This window comes from Poecilia latipinna, unplaced genomic scaffold, assembly GCF_001443285.1.
Source record: "Poecilia latipinna isolate Pla-1442-1.1 unplaced genomic scaffold, P_latipinna-1.0 Scaffold4860, whole genome shotgun sequence".
Classification (NCBI taxonomy): Eukaryota; Metazoa; Chordata; class Actinopteri; order Cyprinodontiformes; family Poeciliidae; genus Poecilia; species Poecilia latipinna.
The window spans coordinates 1-5186 of record NW_015117476.1 but is presented as its reverse complement, the minus strand read 5'-3'; the positions used below and the strand labels follow the sequence as shown (position 1 = coordinate 5186).

The following is a 5186-nucleotide window of genomic DNA, read 5'->3' as shown; positions in this document are numbered from 1 at the left end:
CCTGCTGGTCTCAGCCTCCTGGCGGTGTTCAGATTGTCACCTAATGCCGAGACCGACTCAAAACCTTCCGCGATCGAAGTGTTGCACCGCTGCTCTAGCAAAGCATGAACAGTTCAGAAACAATATGAAATGGGAAAAAAGTTATTTATTAACTGATTAAGTCGTGTTTTAGATTGTTCTTGAAAAACTAATCACTCACGGCTGATTAGTGGGTGCACTCACAGCTGCACAGTGAACCCGTTGATTTTTTTACAGCCCCTCCTCTCTCTTGCAGGTACTGCATACCCCCACTAAATCTTTTAGGGGTATGCAGTACCCTGCCGTACCCCCTTACTTTCACCCTGCACACACATTGGTGTGTGTATTAACTAGCATTGAAGCTAAAATGGGAAAACAGCGGATCGTTGCACCAATGTTATTAGGTCTACATTAATCTGCATCACACGTCAAGTGACTGCGCAGATGATTTATTTACCAAGCAAATAATCAGTGTTGTCGATGAGGGGAGGCAATGAAACTCTTAAACATATATATTTTCTTCCAGATGCAAAATGTAAAATTGAGTTGGTCGGTCACAGGCCGAAGGAGGATATTCACATAATTTCTGTGTGTTTTTTTTTTTATTATTAATATTTGTTGTGTGTGTGGTGTGATTGGAGAGACCAGAAAGTGTTGAGTCAGAGAAGGCCAGGTAGGGAAGCAAGTGTTGCTTTTAGGGGCCAGGTGTTTGGCTAAATATTTGTTCTCCCCTCCTAACTTTAGCAAATAAAGAGCAAAAGTTTTCAAAATCACAGGATTTGTTGTTGATGAAGAGAGGAATCAACACATTTAAAGACTTGCAGGTAAATTAATTTGTTTCCAATCTATGTGGGGGGGTCAGATTATTTCAGGCGGCTGGAATATCCATTCTCTAATCTCCTCCCCCCCATAACTTTGGAAAATAAAAAGCAACTGTTTCCAAATTCTAAAAAAAATATGTGTCATAGCATGCTAGAAATTTCCTTAATCCAGTAATCTGTTATATTTTACATTAGAACGGGATTTACCAAAAAGTCTACACTCTGATCTTTTCAGGAAGTCTTTGTTTTGGTGCCCTGCTATCAGCCAGCTTCCATCCTCTTGTATCAGAAATTAACAATTATAAATGCACACTACGTGTTGGAAACCTGTGTTTGTTGGCTGACTTTTATTTGTCAGGCTTAAGAGACAAAAGTTGAAAAAAGATCGATTCTCTTCGAGTTTAAAGTAACACAAAATAGCGTAAAAAGACACCCTCACAAGACCACGTTTATTTATTTTTTTAAAATTTTGGTAGCTGCCGATTAAACTAAAAGTTACAACATTGACATGATTATATGAGCAGTTTTATACCGAGAAATCAATCAGAAGCGCCGTGAAAATGGTCAGATCCGCCGGATCCGCCTCTTTGGCTGCAATTCGCGCTCCCGACACAGGGGGAACAGATTTTCACAGGGGGAACAGATTTTCACAGGGGGAACAGATTTTCACAGGGGGAACAGATTTTTGCACAACACCTCCGCGAGGACCGACTTTGGACACCCTTGTTCTACATAAATAAGCCATTCTCACAGCGTAATTGTGACGTCTGCGTTCATTTACCCGTGAAAAAAACATTTTATATGGGAAAAGCACTTTTACTAAAATGATCCTCATGCAGAACGGTGCATACATTAACCTTCATCCAAACGCTGGTGTTTCCTACCTATCCGGTGTAAGATTATCTGGGGAGTCCGGGAGAAATCAAGCAGACTGCGCTGATCATCCATCTCTTCCTCCGACTTGACGATGATTTCTTTAAACTCTGTGAAAGTTTCTTCAGCAGCAGTTAACTGCTCGTTGATAAACTCGTTTAAACTGGACTTAAGATATTTTTTAGAGAAACACTCAAACATTCAACAAAACAATCCACGGTCCGTCCTTTGTCGTCTTCTTCCTCCTTTTTCTCCTCTCCTTCTTTGGGATTTCATGACTGTCTGCATTCGTCCCGCTGCTTTACCGCCACCTTGTGGAACATACGATCCTCACATCTAAAGATTTCTCATGCAATGCCAGTTCTCTTCGAAAAACGTAAAATTTTTATTCAACTTTAAATAAAACAAATACAATATTAATATTCCAGTTTTCCACAAATCCAAAGTTAATATTGTCTTCTGATTGGTATCTCCTACATCCCGCCACAAGTTTCATAGTTTATTCATTTCACCAGATAATAAACTTTTCCTATAGTATCCGTATATCCACAATGCTGCTGCTTTGTTCGGAGTTACCTCTGGTTGCCGCCCATCCTGTGGCTTATTGAGAGCGAAAGTCAAGCCGTCGGTAGGTGGAACCAAAAATCAATTTTTAGCTATGATGTCATCAGAAGGAGCTTCTTCAAAAAATTCTGATATAGTGTGAATCTTCCTGTGCTGGGTGAAATTCTGTTTGTGACTAAAACTTTTTCCACAGTTCACACATGAAAATGGCTTTTCACCAGTGTGAATCATCATGTGCCGAGTTAATAGCCAACTGCCCAACTGATTCTGCCTGGCCACAAACTAAAATCCTTAACTGCAATTACATATGCAAATTTACAAGAAGGCCTTAGTCCTGTATAACAAATTAGTATGCAATAGAGATTTAACTTTTAATCATTTTTATCCAAATAAACAAATTACCATAAGAAATATAAACATAATTTGTCCTAAAGGTCTGAATGAACAAAAATTGAATTTAGGCTTCTACAAGATTAAACTATAGTACTGAAAAAAATCCCAGTTAAACTTTCCAGTTTCCATAAACAGCTACTGCTATGCTGGAATTTAATACATAAACATAACTTTTCCCCACACAAATACTATATTTGGAATAACAAAGACATCTGCTGATGAATAATAACATGAATAATTTTTTCTTTAAAAAATGGTTTGACAGAGGCATTGTTTGTGTACATCAACTTTTCAACAAAGAAGGTAATACTTAGTCTTATGATGAATTTCTGACCACGTGTATTTTTCTGTACTGCCTAAAGAATTTGCAATTGTACTTGATGCCGTTACTTCAGTGGTGAAAATGTTATCGTCATCCTCTGTTCGACACCATACTGATTACTTAACAATTATTCATTGGTAACTCTGACCCATTTTTAAGTAGAAAATCTAAGAAATGTTTTAGAGAACTAATAATAAGACATCATATAAGCAAACCAGCTTCTACCTTTTTTGGGACAATATATTTAATGACAGTTGTTGGAAGGATGTTTGGTTATTGCTGAAAAAATACATAATAACTAATAAGATTCAAGAAGTGTTTCTAAAGATTCTACATAGATGTTATCCTAGTCAAAGATTTAAATATCACTCTAATGCAAATCCTCTATGTTCATTTTGTCACAATTCTGAGGAAACCATCACTCATCTTTTCTGGGACTGCTCTTGTATTCAAATATTTTGGAAAGATATTTTTTTACTCTTAAAAAGAAAATTGGAAATAGACGTACCGTTTAACTTTAAAACTATATTATGTGTCTTTTTCTGTTTAAATTCTCCAAAAAAATTAAGTATTTGTTATAAATTTAATATTAATTTTACAAAAATTTAATATCCACATATGCAAATTTCTTAAGTTGAAACCCAAAATTAATGCTTTTTGTGCCCATGTTTCTTCATATTTGTATTTTCTGAAGTACTGTACCAATAGTAAAGCTTTAAAGACTACTTCAATTTGTACAGAATTTCTCATGTAATTTGCCCTAGTTGCTGTATTTAACCTTTTCCTGTTTATATTTGCTCTTTACCTTCCTTAAGCCTCGTCTTTTTTGCTACCATTTATGTAACTTGTACATATTATTGTAAATTTTAAAAAAATACTGATTTTTCTTTGTTTTTTGGTGGTTGGCAAGTAAAGAACATGGTGCATTATCGCCACCATCTGGTATGGAGTGTGGACCAGAATGTCACTCGAGGATTAAATACTATTAAATGATTGTTAAATTTATATTAAAAATTCTGATACGTTTTACTTCTCGAATTATTTCGAAATAAAATCAACTACATCTATTTTAACTTTAATTCTGTTTAATTTTAGAGACTTATTTTTTAAACTGTATGCATGATTATGTACTTGAACTCAAATATTTCTGCAAATTTCAGCAGAAGCGTTCAGCACTCGCACTACATTTTCAAAGGAAATGCAAGTGATCAAGTGACTTCGGAAAGACTTAAACAAACATATCTATTTGTTTATAGTTTAAATTAGTTTCAACTTTAAACAAAGATCTTTAATAGAAAACAGCCACAGCAGAAAATAGAAAATTATACATCTAAGACAAGCGACACACCAAATTATTGGAGACAATAATCACACATAATTTGTACAATCAAGATCAATGAAGGAAAATAAGTTTATATTGTTTATTGCATTTTCTAAGTAAGACATGTTAATTTATTTGAAACGCTTTTATATAGACTGGTTAATATAATTCTAAACAAACAGCATCAGTTTCAGTTTAGTTTAGCTTTAAGGACAAACCTATAAAAATGTTAATATAGTAAATTTCAAAGTGTAAAACAATTAATGAAAATCTACAAATAGTGCATAACAGCACATTTTGGATTAAAAATGTATTAAAGTCAACCTCATTCACTCCACTCATTCTCCCCATACAGAATAATGCAAATCAATACTTCAAATTCATCTTGTACATCTCAAAGTATCCAACAAGATCCAAATTATCACATTTAATTTTAAAAAAATTTAACCATTTCACCACTTTATAGACAAGAAAGCCCTCCAGTTTTCATCTAGATGACTTTTATAATAATCCTCAACATAGGACATATATGGAAAATAGTTCTACGGCTTTTCACCAGTGTGAATCATCATGTGCGGAGTTAAATGCCGTTTCTGAGTAAAACTCTTTCCGCAGCTCCCACATGAAAATGGCTTTTCACCAGTGTGAATCATCATGTGCTGAGTTAAATGTGGTTGTTGATTGAAACTTTTTCCACATCTCCCACATGAAAACGGCTTTTCACCAGTGTGAATCATCATGTGCTGAGTTAAAAGCCTTTTTTGAGAAAAACTTTTTCCACAGCTCCCACATGAAAACGGCTTTTCACCAGTGTGAATCATCATGTGCTGAGTTAACTCCTGTTTTCGACTAAAATTTATTCCACAGCTTCCAC

At 35.0% G+C, this 5186-nt stretch overlaps 1 long non-coding RNA gene across 1 annotated transcript in view; it reads right to left on the bottom strand.

Moving 5' to 3' along the window:
* LOC106943086 (uncharacterized) overlaps window positions 1-4995 on the bottom strand; it is a 16399-nt gene extending 11404 nt beyond the window's left edge. Inside the window, exon 1 of the long non-coding RNA XR_001423811.1 lies at window positions 4761-4995. This is a non-coding gene — a long non-coding RNA (uncharacterized LOC106943086). The remainder of the gene's footprint in view (window positions 1-4760) is intronic.
* Between the last annotated feature and the right edge of the window lie 191 nt (window positions 4996-5186).